Below are 17,449 nucleotides of genomic sequence, written 5' to 3'. Positions count from 1 at the left end.
ATATATATATATATATATATATATATATATATATATATATATATATATATATATATATATATATATATATATATATATATATATATATATATATATATATATATATAAACTATGCGTTAACCACCACGTGCCACAGCTGTTATTTTTCTGCTCCGTCCATTGTCGATATGCACTGCTTCGCTTGCAGTCGAATGATAACGGTCCCTAGTTGAATTCATCAATTAGAGAGTTTCATCGAGCGCAACGGCAGAAAAGTATTAATTCCTAACATGCTTCCTTGTTGCGATGCTCGTTCCTGTAGACGGCAAAATAGTACACTGTGGTATTTGTTCGTTTGTTTGTTTATTTCACCTTCAGAGCTTACAAAAGCATTACAAAGAGAAGAGCTACAAATGGGGTGGGAGGGGGGGGGGGGGGGAGGGGGGGAGTGCAGCGAGATTCGATTGGGGAAGGAAAATGGTCGGAGGCAACAGCAGCAACAAAAACTGCACCTATTTAAAACACACGTATTTGTTACAAAATACCAGGTAAAATGATTGGAACAAGTCACTGCACATACGGTCAGTTCCTTCCGTGCCAACGTATCTAGAGAATGAAGACTGGTCATGCGCAGGAAAGTGATCGGCAAGAGTAAGCAATAAAAAAATTCAAGGTATGTCAGTAAGGGAAATGCGAAAGCGGTGGCTGTCTGTGATAGCGACGAAGTCAGCAGGCAAGTGGTTTTAGTCATGGCATGTTCTTAGCAGAAATGATAGCGCATACGTCAGCGTGTTTTGGTGAGGTACGGCAACTTTGTAAATATGGTCTCCACGTGCAGAAACATAAGCAGCGTGCGTAATCAGGCTCGGGTCGGCGTTTGCCGTTATGATAGTTCTTATTAAAGAGGGAAATGCGGGAAATCCCTCGACGAACACAATGAGTGGCAAGTTTAGACATTGTTTCATGCGAGTGAAGCTCGATATGGTGGTGACTATTGACATTAAATCGAGTGGAGAGATTTTGTACACTCTCCGAAGATTTATTTAATAATACAAGGCTGATGTTTTATATGGAGAAAGCTTTCTAAAGATTCGGTCGGACATATGTAGTATGAAATTGTTTCTCGGTGCAGTTAAAACTTCCGTTTTAGGTTTTTAAGCAGGCGGTTGGCTTTGGATGTTACTTAGTACATAAGATTTTTTAATATAATAATATGAATTATGTTGTTTTGCGTCAGCACGCCCATCGCTTTACCAATCACCGAATCTTACATACGTTCCGTTTCTGTTGTACACGCTAGGCACATACTTGTCGTCTTCGCAGCGCTTTGGTTACTGACTCCATAGCACTGTTATTGGAATGAGTACCTCTTTGAAGCGCTTCTTTCATTTCGTGCTCGTCATGGCTGCCTTATTCAGATTTATTTATTTATTTATTTATTTATTTATTTATTTATTTATTTGTTTGTTTATTTATTTATTTATTTATTTTATTATGTTTCTTCGTAACCTGCTCTTTCTCTCTGAAACATGGAGGCAGGAAGGTGGCCAATGACTGAAAATGAACAATTTCATTTGGGTGACATGCTTTATCAAGAGTACTAGGCTATAAAAAGTGAATCTGAAAAAGAAAGAGAATCAAACATGATGACGACCGAGGAGCATGCGTACAGCTAAATATTAAGCAGCTGTTTTATCACCAATGGTTAAGAAATGTGCTGCAGAAGTAACGGTTGTTGCAACTTCTGAGCCGCTCACCTGTGAATTGCGTTATATTACAGCCTGCTAATTTTTGTGCATGGAGAGCAAAGGCTTTGTGTCACGGCTGAAGATACATTTTTCTCTTTTTATCAGGGTGAAGGCTATGACACGTGATGAAAAACTGCGGCTGGAACAAGCGGAGTGAGTATTATGCAATGCCGTCCCTCGTCTCCACGGTTTGTGTGGACTATCTTAGAGTTATGGTGCAGTTAATTGGTCGAGAACAACCTGCGGTGCTTAAGTTGGAAGGTACATATGGTACATAAGCTGTGAGGTGCATATGAGCCCCTTGCTTTAAGCTTTGAAGACATTTTGTAAGATATGCGTACACAACGCAATGTTTGTCGAATAATTCATGCGTTTGCACTCAAACCTAGATTTATTCAACTCGAAGAGCACTGCCGCAGTAACCAGTCGCTGATCGAATATTTAGGGCAATCTCCCAAGGTGGAGTAGATATTTGTAATAAGGGAGAAATTACTCATTGACATCCACCCAAGCGCAGCCATACAGCTAGAAAGGAAAGCTATACAGCTTTCTCAGAAACTTCGTAGTTTATGAGAGAGCTGTATAGCTTTCCTTTCTAGCCGTATGGCTGCGCTTGGGTGGATGCCAATGAGTAATTACTCCCTTATTATAACTCAGTGGTTGGGGCACTTGATTGCCGATTCCGAGGAAGCGGCTTCAATCCTGGCCGCTGCAGCCGCGGTTCGGTAGAGACGAAATGTAAGGTTCTTGCGTATTTTGCGGCGTCAACATGAGCTAAAGAACATCAGGAGGTCTAAATTTTTGGAGCCTTACGCTACGAAGCGCCTCATAGCTCATGCCACTTTGGTACATTAAAGTGTGCAAATCAAACAAAACCACACCTACTTAAAGGGAACCTCCATAATTTGATATGTCGACAATTTTATATGTAAAAAGGGCAGCATACAAGCTTATCAATACCCTACATAAGAAAACAGTACACTCAATCTACGCCAGTGTCGAGGTTCTTGCAGCGGCGTGCGGGCCGTGCACTGGTGGCCGCGCCGCAATCACTGGGCATTGCAACGCCTAACCTGCTTTGCATCGGAGACGTAGCGGACAGGTTCTTCTTTTTTTTTTTTTTATGAAGTAGCCAGAACGTATTATAAGGTGTCTAATACTATTACCAATACACTTTATAGAAAGCATGATGGGTTAAAAAATAAGAGCAGCAGATTCCGCGACGCCTCCTGCACCGAAGCGAGTTAACTTCTCCCGCACAAACAGCTACAAGAATCCAGTTAGGTTGGCTTCATTGCATGACACCAGTGTGCTATGGAAAACGATTACAAGAGTTCACATGCCGTATACCGTAGGGCGCACACCACTTAATTCGTACAGTTAGTGCTTGGAAGCCGGTGTCCAAGACAACGCAGCGGATCTGTTACCGCACTCGAAAACTGGCCTCAGAACGCCTTTAGGAGAATCGTCACTTGAAAAGAGCACCGAGTGCATTTACATGTATCGAAAGATTGGCGAACTTAGAGTCTGATATACAATACAACCTTTACTGTGCATTTATATTGCACTGCGCGAATTTCCATAATTTTACACGGGGTTTTCAAGGGATAATGCGTGTGTTCGCTGTAGCCGATAATTTGAAATATCCAAGTTCTGTATATCTGGGTTTGATAGTACAAGTGATCTGACGGCGCCGACTTGGAGTGGTGTTATTGGGAACTGCACAGCATACGTATTCTCGTCTTTCATCATTTCCGCATTAGCTCGTACGGGTACTTCAAGTAGTGAAGTTATTTATTGTGAATATTTTTGGCTGGCAGCACCTCTTTATTTTAATCTTGTCCCCATTCGTATTTCTTATAAAACCTCAGAACTCAAGTTTTCTCGGCAGACAACGTGCTCAGTGAATTCCAAGGCCAGCGAACATGAAAACGTGTGAAGTGCAAAGGCGGTGTTGGATCGGGGAATGCTGATTCGCCGCAGTGTTTTTCCTTTTCCTTGGGCTGTTGTCGTTGTGTGCAGAGTTCTGGTGTGTGTGTGTGTGTGTGTGTGTGTGTGTGTGTGTGTGTGTGTGTGTGTGTGTGTGTGTGTGTGTGTGTGTGTGTGTGTGTGTGTGTGTGTGTGTGTGTGTGTGTGTGTGTGTGTGTGTGTGTGTGTGTGTGTGTGTGTGTGTGTGTGTGTGTGTGTGTGTGTGTGTGTGTGTGTGTGTGTGTGTGTGCGTGTGTGCGTGTGTGCGTGTGTGTGTGTGTGTGTGTGTCCGGTTCTGAGACGTTAAACTTGATTCAGTAACGAGCGTTTGGTAAGAAAGTGGCGTGACGTATTTAAAGGCTTGGCAGCATTATGCAATGTTTACAAATAAATGCGACTAAACTAAGTATGCGAAACTGAAGCTTCTAATTTGAGCTTTGTTGTGCGGTTTCTTTTTTTTTTTTTTTTCCAGGCGCTACAGAGTGCTGCGCCTGTAAGTGAAACGTCTACCTTTCAAATAAAGTAGCGTATTGAACCCTAGAGATTGAAAAATTCAAGAATTCAAACGAATTTCGTCGCATGCTTGTTCCCCAAGGGCACACCGATCATTTACGCGTCATTTAGCGTATCGGCGCACACATCAAGTCGCCAAAATCTTTCTCCCCCATACATTTGCCTTTCAGTGTGTAGTTTGTTTCCTTAGGTAATACAGTTGGAAATATTCCACTGTTTGAGCAGTTCGGGACGTTATCAAAAACTGCTAATAAGCGTCGGTTAGTCGTTTATAATAATCATCATCTTCACCGACATATTAGCTCGCTCGATGCTTATAACAATCATGGAACTATTAACATTAGCAGCCAGTAGCACACTGAGGGTTCCTTTCTTTTGATCGATGATGCCATGGTTTCACGTGTGTAGCTTTATTGTTAGAAATAGTTACTATAGCACTATAACATAGCACTATAACATATACAGTTTACACGACGCACCTTTGTACAAGCGCACTCCTAATATTTAAAGGCTTTCAACAAAAAAATAGTAAATAAGACGCACCTTTGTATAAGACACATCTCAATGTATTGAAGTTTTGGCAATAGGACTGGGCTTTATGTACTTACTCGACAATCGCGTGCTTTGTGCCCGAAATAAAATTTATTACGTGCACATGCGAATGATAGAAAAAAAAGGCAATACTTATGCGCGAGAAAAAACTCGCTTAGTGAGAGCAGAAACACTTTATTATTACTCCAAGCCTTGGAAGACTTCATCTTGGTACGCTGTCGCCGATTTCTTGAGACAGTACTCAGGCGTCATAATCACTCATAATCACGGCGCTGATCGTCGCTGCGTGCGGGCGCTCTGACGTATACACGGCAAAGCACATGCAGGAAGTAGAAAACACACATGCAGTAGCCACCAAACAATGACGTAAGTCGTAACTTGAAAATAGGGTCGGCTCGATCTGGCTTGTCTTGGCAATGTGGAAAGGGCGATGAGCATGGACGTCGCCACCTTTTCGCATTCTGCCAGTGAGACGGCTGTACAATTCTAGAACACTGTAACGACTGTAAATATTATAATCGCTAGCATCGCTACCGTTACCGCTTCACGATAAACTTCGCCTAAGAACATTGCGCAAAAAAAAAAAAAAAAAAAAACGCACATAAGGCGCACCGTTGTATAGGACGCACTTCCCAAAATTTTCTAAAAAAAAAAACAGCGTCTTATACACAGGAAAACACGTTAACATAGGTATAACAAACCATATAACCTATAACATATATACGTTACATAACCAATATGTTATATAACATATAAAATAGTGGTTACAGTTTGTTTAGCACTGATACTATATATTTGCTCCGAGGGTTTCCTAAATATTGTGAGCCTTCTGTGGACCTTCTTTCATTTGTACATGCCATGATCTCCTTCTTTCATTTGTACATACCATCATCACCGTCCCGCGGCGCCGGCTCAGGCGCGCGCCTGGGTTCGTGATCGGATTAAAACGCTAGACAAGGCTTGTCCTTGCTGTCACGACCTCGCCGTCTCGACCTAGCCTTCAAGTTACATGCAACAGTGAGAGTGATACAGGCTGGTTTAACGGGGGAATAATACCGCATTAACAGAATGGATACGCCAACGAGCCAAACTAAAATGTGAAGACAGAAGGAAAAATTACGTGCAATCTTCCTCTAACAATTACGACCGCGTCCAAATAATATTACTCTTCAGCTCACCGCTTATACTCGGCACGAGGTCGAGGCAGCGAATCTGGACTGTGACGGCCTGGTTAGGATATGTGCGTAACGTGAAAACTCTCTTCTATTTTGAGATTCAGATTCGCGTCGAGGAGCCCTAGCTCAGCAAAAATAATCTGATACCTTCATCAGGGCATATCTTAAAACCGGCTGTGCGACTTGGCGCACGACCAGCATCATCATCTCAACTGCATTCACATTATTCTTAATAGCCTGTCCAATTCAAGACGGCATGCATAAATTCCATTAATCATTTTTTGGCTTATACTTCAGTTCAGTTCAGGCGTTCAGTCGTGTCCGACTCTTCGTGACCCTATGGACCATGTCACGCCACGCTTTCCGGTCTCTCACTATCTTCTTAACATCACATAGCTTCATCTGCAATGCCTCGAGAATGCCATCTAACCATCGCGTTCGCTGCCTACCCCTTCTCCGGCGACCCTCAACCTTTCCCAACATCAAATCTTTCTCCAGCGACTCTTTCTCCAGCGGCTTTCAAAAAATGAGGGTACACTGAAGACTGGCCACGGCGATCGTTCTTTTTTTAATATTTTTAAACGTGTGCTCTTCTGGGTGAGCCTTAATTTTTGGGAGATCCCAGCATTTTATGTGCCTACCGACGAGGTCATTAAGGCTTTCCTTGAATTACAGGAAAAGGATGTCAAGGGACCCGGACGCAGTTTTGAAAGAGTGAGTACTCATCAGCGGTGCTCTAAATTCTAATCATTCATTGTGCCTCAAAAACCCGCGATGGTGCTAATTAGCTAGCCTTATTTAAAGAGAAAAAAAAAAACACCCACGAATATGTTTCAGTAACATAAACTATCCTTACGTGTGGCAGTATTATACATTAAAAAAAATGGTTAGGAACACTACAGTCGACACTGGCGGTGTCCTCGTCTCTATCATTTTGCACCTCTTGAGCTTAGGCTCGCAAACGCTAAGGACTATAGCTTATTCTCCCTCCCCCGTTGCTTTCTTTTCATGTTGCAGCATCCTTAGTCCCACCGCTGTGCACACTCCGGCAGCCGGTTTATCGCCGCCTACGATGTTATCTTCTTCTAACAAGACCAGCACTACGGCGCCGACAACACCGGCGAAGGCGCCGACGGACCAGTCGAAGCCTGTAGCCGTGCCGCCGCCCAAGTCACGAGTTCACCGGGACGAACTGGCGCCCGAGTTCCGGCGGTGAACCGCGAAGGACGCATGCAAACCGTACATTAAAATGGCCCTATAACCTTGTTTTATTAGTTTTTATTTCCCGAGTCGCTCCATTGAAAACTATTGATGCAGGAGGTGTTGTCTAAAATTCATTTTGTATTTTAATGCATACAGTATCGAGGGCCAGTTAAAGGGAATAAGTTTGGAGACTTTTGCGACGCGCGAAATCAATCCGGAAAAATCTGTACGCGTAGATTTTGTAAAAGAGTGCGCAAACCTCGAGGTTTATTTGTGGTGCCTTTACATGACCAGGGCTCTTCGATCATTAGAAGGTGAGGGGGTATGTGTGTTCATCTACCCTGGCATTAGGAGGCCCATGGGTTCAACAAAAACTTTTTTTTTTCGCATTTAATCAGCAAAATTCAGCAACCTGTGCACGTATTGTGAATGACATTGCACTTGAGTTTTTTTTTTTTTTTTTTTTTAATTCGCAGGAACGAAAGCACCATGTGTTAGCAGTGTTGGAAGAGATTTGTGCCTGTTTTGGCAAAGAAACGGTAGATACAGTGCCCGTCCACGGCTGCACTCAAGCTGTGGCAGCGGCGCCCGCTTTCATAAAGAGCGCGCTGCCACCGCCGCCGCTGAAGTTTCGGCACCCAAGAGCTACTAAAGCACTGGCCACGTTTCTTTTTCCTACCTCTAGATTTCACTCCTCCTCTTCTAGGTCCTTCTCTGTTCTGGGTACACGAGACGAACTTTGCTTGACTGGAAGGCAAACGCACGCATCATTTCGGCTTGCGCAAATAGACTACTTTGCACAAGCGGCAGAGCCATCAGCCAGACGCCAAGGGCGCCGTTGCATTTCACCCAGAAGTTGATATCGCCGCGAAATAAGCACGACCATTACGTGCTTGCTGAGCGCTGGCCCGCTGCCTTTTAAGGAGCTGCGCAAACTCTTCATGGTGCGCTCAGTGATTTGCCCGCCGAATGGAAACGACAGGATCGGGCAACTGGCAAGAGACGCGCCCAGCGGCAGGGTCGGTAAAGAGAGCCCGGGTCAACAAGGCAGCAGCAAGTCGAACGGCTCGGGCAAACACGCGTCGATGCCAGCAGCAAGCACAAAGCCAGCCTGTCGGTCCAAGTGCATTCCTCACTGGAGAGGAGAAAAGGAGCTCGTTGTCTTTGAAGATGCCGATCTCTCCTGCTACTGCTGGCAGGACATCTTAGGCTTGCGGCCCTTAGATCTTGCGAAATGGAGTACCGTTGCATGGAGAGAGACGTCGCATGCACTGACTTTTATGCTGAGGGCTGTCTGGGTTTGCTTAAATGGGGCAAAGTAATAGTGGTTGATGAAAAGAGCGATTTATTTGTGCATTGCGCTTCGAGTCGTCTAGAAGCCTCGCAGAGATGGCCGTGTCCATTCGCTCGTGCACATTGAAAGTCTACTGAGGGCTTAAAATTACTACCAGGTACTCCATGGTTTATTCTAGCTAAAGGGCACAGAGTGGAGAACTCTGAGCACTTTTTATGGTTTTCACCTTCACAGTGCAAGCCTAAATAGGCACTCTCTCACTCTCAACGTTCTTGTATGGGCTCAATGATATTGGTTGCTCTTCGCATGCTTCAATGTACTGTTCCGGGCTGTGTTTGAGATATTTAGTTTGAACACAAACGCCGTGCATGGAACGTCACGGGCGATTTTTCCAACACTGCATCCGCAGCATCGCATTCCCGAACTACAATACTTCCATTAGCTGGGAGGAATGTGGCACGAAATCCGACCCAACTGGTTCGCTCAAGACATTTGCGCCGCCAGAATAAGACAAATCCTGTAGCATGTGCTACCTACGACTGCATACAACAACGTAGTCGTTTGCAACGGAGTTATAGAGAAATGAAAAAAAAAAAATAGCATCTATGCAGATGCACATTCAAACAGTACACAACCGCCAAGTTCCATGACCTTCCCAAATCCTGAGTACATGAGCTTGTCCTTATTCGGGGAGTTCTGAAAGTCGACGACCACGCTATGTTTAGACAGAAGCGATGTTTCAGATTCCGTCGCACTCGGAAACAAAAAGGAGATATGCAGCCCGCGTGATGAAGAGTCACGACAATGCTGCGGGAACCAGACAAGCGGGAATTTCCGGCACCACCGCACGGGAAAGAACAAGGGACTATGTAAGCGTGGGCCCACGGGACCGCGTGCGAGCTTTGCACAGCTTCGCAAAACAAAGCTCCGGTGTAGAAAAAGGAAAGGGAGGGGGGGTCCGGTGCTTCGAGGTTTAGATTCGTAGCGTGCCTCATGGCTCTTTGATCATCGCCGCGGCTGTCCCCGTGTCCGCGGCCTGCGCTCCTTTTCGGCTACGTTTGTGCCGCACGCTTTCCCTTTCACTCTCTAATTTGTTTCGCTGTGCGCGCGTGCGGAAGAATCGGTCCTCTCTCGCGCTTTTTCTCCGGCTCTTTATGCGTGTTTGCGTTGGGAAAATTGTGTTTATACATGCCTATTTTGTTTTTATTTTAAAGAACTAAACAGCGAAACTGGTTCAACATGGAACGTTTTCTTCCGCATGCATGCGGCCGTACAGTGAGCCATCATTATGACATTGGACACCAGCAAAGCACCGATATTGTTTCTAATCTGCTACTTAAGAACATCTTTAAGTGTCATAGATTAAATGTTGAAATTTCGCTCCATGTTGACCTGAATTGATGTGTGCCGTTCTGTTGGTCCTTGCAGCTTTTATCTCGTGCTCACATTTGCAAATTCTCTTTGCGCGGAGCGGCGACAAGATTTACTCATATATATCCAGTTGTGCAGGTAAGCAACCTTTCAGAATAAAAAATGGGGGAGGACCTGGTTCTACTTAAGAGCCAGCGTTAAAGACAGGACAGGATAAAAAGAGTCGAAAGGGTATTCGCTGGTCTTGATTGCTTTGTCTATGTTCGGGCTTGTACGCGATGACATGATATCTCATGAACTGACGTGGATATTTGCTCGTACCCAAATTCAATCAACGAATCCACTAGTAGAAAACTGTCTGAAAGGGTACGTTCTCTTTCACGTCATCGAATGGTTGTTATGGCGCTCATGCAGACATGATTAATGTGGTAGATACTTATTCCTAGGCTGCATAACCAAATTATTATTACCAGCGCGCTGAGCGTGAAAAGGCGTTCATGGGAGAGTGTTCAGCTCAAGAGTGCGTCTCTTTGTGAAAAAATAAAAAAAATGTCGCTGCTTCTTTTTATCGGCTGCACTAGTGGAAGAAGCTACGACTGATAAAACATTCTCTTTCATATTCATTCTTTTTCCTCCTCCTTACCACCATAATTAGAATTACATCCTTTGCAAAGCTACGGTTTCCTCAGTTGGCGTTCCATGCAACCAATGCTAATGACAATATGACCAACCTACTGCTGTTACCGCACATACTAAGCCGTCACTCTGCGAACGCGAAAGAATAAACCTAGCCGTATAAATAATTTCATCACGATTGTGTAAATTAAATGGAAAAAGCAAATTTTTAGAACGAACATCCGGGGACTTCACTGCAGAGCATTACATAAAACACACCATAGGAGTTGCTGGAGTGCAGATCATTCAATCCCTGATTATTGTCACTGATAAATAATTTTACCTAAGGTGATTTAGGCAAAGACAAGGCAACCGAATGAAGCGATGAAATGTTGCCCGCCAACTATTAGCGCATTTCGCACTCTACAAGGTTCCAGACCTCGAAAACAATGCAGCCGTCCTTAAATTCAGCTCGAGAAAAACACAAGCAACCTCGAGACATTCGCCTTCTTTCGAGCGGAAGTGTAATTACTGCTTAATGTTGCGAGCGGGCGAACGTCCTCCGAATAGATTCTGCCTGCACTCGCGCTCGCAAGATAAAGAATGCAAATGGATTTTTCGCTACTGCCGAGAGCAACTGGGGCGCGCGCGATGTAAAAGTAGAAGTAAAATAAAGACCAAATTTTAAAGAAGGGGAGGAGGGGCAAGGAAAGGAAGACTACGTCTAACAAACATCTAGCGTGGCATGCGAGGAGAGAAAAAAACGTTTTGTCGTTTCCAAGGAAAAAAAAAAAAAAAAGCAAAAATGAAATCGAGCCGTGGCCAGCTGAGCGTTACTTTGATATCGTGCCGAGCCGAGCCAAGTCAAGCCAAGACAAGCATGGTTACATGAATGTGTACGACTGCGGATCTAGGGCTGCGTCATCTGCAGCGTCTGGCGTCCATAAAGAAAGCTTGGGAAAGCTACACAGCCCATATAGACAGACGTACGCACATACGCGGCGGATTTGGCTCCATGCCGTGCGATTGAAGAACCCGAAGCAAACGCGCGGTGCCGTAACGTCGGGACAGCGTATTTAAAATATTCAGCAAAGGAGAATCCAGATGCGAGAGGGGCTTTTTAGAGTCGCGTCTCTTATACATATGCGCAACCGAATCATACAGAGCTCTGCGCCGGACCGAAATTCGATGAAATGAATTCAGCTCGCTGAGTTCGACGAGCTGTGTGTTTTTTCCGGTTTGTTGGCCCTTAGCTTTAAAACCCTGTGATCGAGATTTTACTCTTGACTCATTTCTTTTGGCATTTCTTTTTCTTTATTTGCGTGGCGCGTTGCATCTCTTTAACAAAACTAGGTCGCGAAGCGTGCTGCTTTATAAGGATTACGAGATCTTCACGGCACACATTACCATAATCTTCTAGCCACTTTAACTCACTGAAGAAAAGCATGCATTGATCCGAGCTTATGGCGTAGTTCGTACGAAATGCTCTTTGATGAAGTTGGATAGCTGCACTTTTCATCACGTCCCTCGAAAAACGACCATAGATTGCGCGTGAAAAAAAAATCGAAAAGAATCAAGCCACACCCGCTCTCGATCATGAGAATTTGCTTAATGAATAAGGAACGAAGATGGCTCTACGTTTCTGGAAACGAGCGACAAGCTACCACTTTTATCCTCAACGACGCTGCTTCTTTACGCATCGATTGTTGCAGCCCTAGTGGAGGGAGTAAGTGTCGGTGTATAGTTGCCGTCTGATTTTGACTGCCGTGCTACTTTATAGCTAGCTAAACTAAATCTTAAACCGCCGTTATATTCGGCATCACCAGCAGGTTAAGCGTTACATCGTCCGAGCTATGTCTGCTTTAGTTTCGTACTTCAGAAAAATTTGATGTCGAAAGCAGAGAAAAGAGACGTATACGTAGTACACATATACACGAGGATTTTGTGCGACCAGTCCTTTGCTCCTGACCCATAAGCCATGCCCTCGCCGGGGTGGCGCAGTGGTTAGGGCGCTTGACCACTGTTCCCAAGGTTGTGGGATCGAATCCCGGCCTCGGCGGCCGCTTTTCGATGGAGGCGAAAAGCAAGGCGCCCGTGTGCTGTGCGATGTCTGGGCACGCTAAAGAGCCCCAAGTGGTCGAAATTTTCGGAGTCCTCCACTATGGCGTCTCTCATAGCCTGAGTCGCTTTGGGTCGTTAACGGTAGCTTTTTAGCTTTTGGCTACGAGATATTTGCATATAGAAGTATCAGCGCTTCTAAAGACATATAAAGTCTAACATCCACCTCAAAAAAGACATGTATAAGTCGTGCACTTTAAAGGGGTACAGACCAAGACGATACTTGTTGAAAAGCGGATTCATCTTTACGTCAGCCGCATAGCGACCATAGACGATTGGTAAACTGTGCAAGAGCGATGCTAACCAGCCGTGCAATTTCATCATCAGTTATACAGCATAGCCAGTTTCTCTCGGTTTGCCGCGGGACGGCAAATGCATCACGGTAGGAGGCCCGCTGCGGCCTCGTGTTGTGCAAAGTTAAAATGCCATGCGGCTAACTAGAGTTAGTCTACTCTTTGAAAAAGGGAAATGAGGGAGGTTTGGTGGGGAGTGAGTAGGGAGCGCATAAGGGAACGGCTGGACGAAATGGGCTGGCCGCGTCACCGCCGCGACCATGCCGGCGTACGATCGAAAGCCCGCAGGAGCAGCAGGCAGCGTTCGCGCGCGTAGGCGAGCGATTTATCTGGATCAACTTGACACCTCGCGATTTCTCACGGGAAATGGCGTTATTCCGCTGCCGCCGCCGACTGCCAGCAGCGCTTCGGCGACAACAGCGCGTTTGGGGAGAGGGAGAGAGGGGGAGGTTAAAGCGTTCGCTCCGGACTCTGCGGGAGCTGTGGGCACTCATTTTTCTAATGCTGCATTTTTTTTTTTTTTTTTTTTTGCATCCCTGAGCGTGGGAGCGAGCGCCAGTTGCCGCCAGCGTCGTGTTCGCTCGTGTTTGGCGCGAAATAAAGGAGAGGGGAAAAGCGGCCGCACGTCCGAGTATGACGTAGTGCATGTAGGGAACGAGGAGGCGATGAAGAAAAAGGCACGGGTGCCCTGATGGAACGCAAATGCGCCGCTTGCGAATAAAGAGGGTAGGAGTTCCTGCACGCGGAATGAGGTATCAATCATATAAACGGTGGGAACGAATAAGGCCTAGCAGCGAGGCTTTTGCTCTTGTTCTGCCGAAGACATGCCAGCGAAAGTCACTATGCTTTGCTGTACTACATAGCGCAATCTATTCGCATGATAATAAAGAAGATAAATATTTAATTAAGCTAATTAGGTTAGCTGTATGCTCACCGTAAGGCGGCTTGGCATTCAGTGCTATGCTTTGTTGGGCATTTCAATGCTACCCCCTTCCCCCTTCCCTCCCCCTGTCTGCCTTCATATTCTATTTTCTCTCTCTATCTCAATGCTACGGTATCCTATGTTATTATATGAAATGCCATGCTATGCTAAGCTATATAAGCTACTCTTTCCTTTGCGGTTTTTTGATGCGATGGACTTGACTGTGCAATGTGCTTGGATATGTAATGCTGAATTTTGAAGCACTGCCAGCCTGCACCATAGCGATCACGCACTACCGCAATATCCTGAGCGCCACCCACCCTCCTTCCACCTGACATTCATAGAAAACCAGGGTAAGCCATATCTCAGGGACAAAAAAGAAGAAAATAATGAAAAGGTAAGAAAATATGCATTCATTTTTTTTTTATCTAGCTTTGACTTACTAGAGAGAAACACAACTTAATCACGGGATGTTGGCTTGCTCGCAAAACAAGCAAAATAATGTTTTGCTCTCCGCGAAGTCATCTGCTTTCATCGCACGAGGTCCGGTGACATTATGAAGGAGTAGTCTGGCAATAAATTAGAGCGACCCTATCGGCGCTCCACATATGCTACAAAGAGATTGCGACCTCCTGTTCCGTATCAAGCGCAGATTTCCTTGCGATTGCGAACAAAATCATGCTCCGTTATCTTGATCATTTTTCTTCTACGCGACCGTCCTTTGACGTTTTGTGTGGCGAAAGTTCTGGAGGATGCGTGAGTAATAGCTTCTGTGTCTTCTGTCGCTTTTTTTTTTTTTTCGCGGTCGCTACGTTCAGGAGGGTAGTTTTCTACGGGTGGACGATGACTAGATGATTTTGGCGCAAATGAATGGGGGGAATGACTCATGGTATTAACGGTACTCTTCAACATCCTCAAAATTTCTGTAGTCAGTTTTCTACGTATGCACAAGTAACAAAGTGCTAATCGTATACATGGTCGCATACCTTTGATTATATCTTATCAAGCGTAGGAAACCTGGACAAACGCTTCTAGTTTACGCTGCTGCCACGATATGCCACGCGACGCTCATATCAGCACGGCAATATCGAATGTTCAGTAGATCTCACTGATTCTCTGCTGTCGTCAAAAAAAAAAAAAAAAACACACATTAAAGCTGTGCCAGGAAAAGGAGGCATTTTATAGTTCAAATATTGAAGCTGGGAGGAAGAGTCGTCCATGATAATCGCCGCGTACGTACATAATTTTTCAGGGCCCACTAGTTCTCTTGAAATTCCTTGCCCAAATTATCCACTTCGACACGCAGTGGTCGCCACAGGTGCTGATAGTTGCTCAGTGTCCAGGAAAGCTGGGCACGTGTTGACAGCGCACACTCATTGTCACTGCACGTTGATTGCGTTCCATATATACTATTAGGCTTTTTTAAAATAGGGTTGGAGGGCATAGGGGCACTAACATGGCGTAGCCACACTCTTCGCCCTTTGATTGTAGCGCTGTGCGCATACGCACTGGCTCCCCGCTATTCCCACATCTTCATAACTGATAGGGTCGCCCTATTCTAAAGCTCGCTATTTTATCTTGCTCGCCGCGGTGGTCCGATAGATGTGGTGCTCGGATGGTGAGAGTGCAGACTGCAAGCTTCAACATAGTCGCGGCGGCCGTGTTTCGATGGCGTCGAAATACAAAAGCGTGCTGTGTGATGTCAGCTGACGTTAAGAATATCGAGCGGTGTAAATTAATCCACAGTACTCCACTACGGCGGTGCTTATGAGCCACATGCCTTTTCGGCCTATCAAACCACGCAATTTAGTTAAGACTGTTTCAAAGGCAGAACAATACACAGATGACCCTAAAATATTCGAAATTGCTTACACATTGAAGAGCAAACATTTATTTCAACTTGTTTTGTTGTAAAGTCTGGTGTCTCAATTTTATCTGGTAGCCCCATCAATTTTAATGCACTAAAGCAGGCTCCCTTTATTGCGAACTCAGCATAATTCGAGCACTCTTTGTCCCCCTGGACTTCCAAATATCGAATGGTAACCTTTCTTTAGCGTTTTATAAGCCAGCATTATTAAACACGTGTATGTTTCAGTAAGCCGACATTAATTTTTCTACGTTCTCGAATAGACGCAGATAGCGATAAGAAGATATTTCCCTGACGTATTAAGTCCAATTTGCCTTGTTTGCTGTACTCCATCCTATCGCTGAAAATGTTTCATCACACTGACGTTTTTTTTTCTTTAATGAACAGAGTCCGCAGAGTTAAGACCAGTTTTGATTCTGAAAACTAACAATTTTCTCAGGTCCCTGCTTTGTTTACAGTCGTGATATGTAGTCGAAAGGCAGTTACTGGAATAAATTTGACGAAACCACTCGTGCACAGTGCGTATAGATTGGAAGATAGACAACTGCTTTCTTTTCTTGTCTTAATTTTGTTCTGGATGCGCATGCTTTGTCGCATTGAGCAGAATTAAAGTTGGCTACAGGTTTATTATACGACTGGTGTTGAATATCTATCCCAGGTCATATTACTCAACTGCAGTGTGTGCTTTTTTTTTTTTCATTCCTGAAATAAACGATGATCTTTTGAAATAGAAATACAGAATTTACATGTACTCACTCATGCTACGTTTAGTTACGTAAGTTCCGCTACGAACGTTGAACCTGTAGCTTGAAAAAGAAATGGTGGGCTACATAAACACATGCATGTGCACATAACGCATACACTGCCGCGTGACAATGGGCTGCTGCACGCTTTATGACACTCCCAGTATATCAGATAAGCACCGCAATGGCGAGTCCCACATGTCCGCTCTAAAGCTGGTTGTGAGTGTTGTCGGGCTCATTCGTACGGGCGCCGACAGCGAGCGACGATTACGGATATTGTTCAAGCAAGCAGTGTTCAAAATGAATATCAACAGTACCAGACGCTCTCATAACAGCTTCATATTATTGATGACCTGGTACGGCTGAGAGAATTTTAATATAACCATGTATTCTTTTGTGGTGCTGGTGCATATTCTACCTACTTATTTGTATTTGTGTGGTGCTATCTCAGCAGGCAGTAAAGAAAAAACAACTTCGGGACAGTATCAGGCTACCTGGTGAGCTTTCAAAGGACCGGGTACAAACCGGGCTGCACATGCACCACCCTAGCAGAAAAATAAAAATAAAAAGACAGGCTGAGCTACGTGGCTTGCTTCTCCCTTCTGGAGCCCTCACAAGATCCCTAAAGATTGAAAGGTCTTTAGAGTGGGGTGGGGGGAAAGGTTCGCTTTACCTTACATAGATATAGTAGAGGCTGAGGAGGAGCTCTTCTATGCGACTGAGAGCGAACCCCGACGCCCGAACACGCTTGGCAAAGACGGTGCCAGCGAAATTTGACTCGTAACAAGATAGAGCGGAGCCGACACAGTGTTGTCTTTACCACTGCAGATCACTCATGGGCTGGTACGGCGGAATTAAGTGAGGCCTGCTCACCAGTGTAGTGCTGGGTGACATGGGTCATCACCAGCTGACGACGATATACCTAGAGAGACTAATTCATATTGCAGCGGCGACAGAAGATCGTCAGCGCTGGTTCGGACTACATCGAAAAGTAATACGATCCTGGGGAGGACAGAGCTACAATTTCATTTGAAAGCAGCAATCCCGAGTTTTATCACTAAAAAAAGCGCTAAAATTATGAAGAAAAA

General features: G+C 44.9%; 1 long non-coding RNA gene across 1 annotated transcript; it reads left to right on the top strand.

The window, feature by feature from the left end:
- Nucleotides 1–6,616: 6,616 nt before the first annotated feature.
- LOC146207383 (uncharacterized) lies at nucleotides 6,617–7,185 on the top strand. The gene is made up of 2 exons (XR_014703324.1): nucleotides 6,617–6,649; nucleotides 6,953–7,185. It is a non-coding gene; the product is annotated as an uncharacterized LOC146207383 (long non-coding RNA).
- The last annotated feature ends 10,264 nt before the right edge of the window (nucleotides 7,186–17,449 follow it).

Source organism: Amblyomma maculatum, chromosome 1 (assembly GCF_055883805.1).
Source record: "Amblyomma maculatum isolate TAMU_Amacu chromosome 1, ASM5588380v1, whole genome shotgun sequence".
NCBI lineage: Eukaryota > Metazoa > Arthropoda > Arachnida > Ixodida > Ixodidae > Amblyomma > Amblyomma maculatum.
The sequence above is the reverse complement of the archived record's forward strand: the minus strand, read 5'-3'. Positions and strand labels throughout refer to the sequence as shown.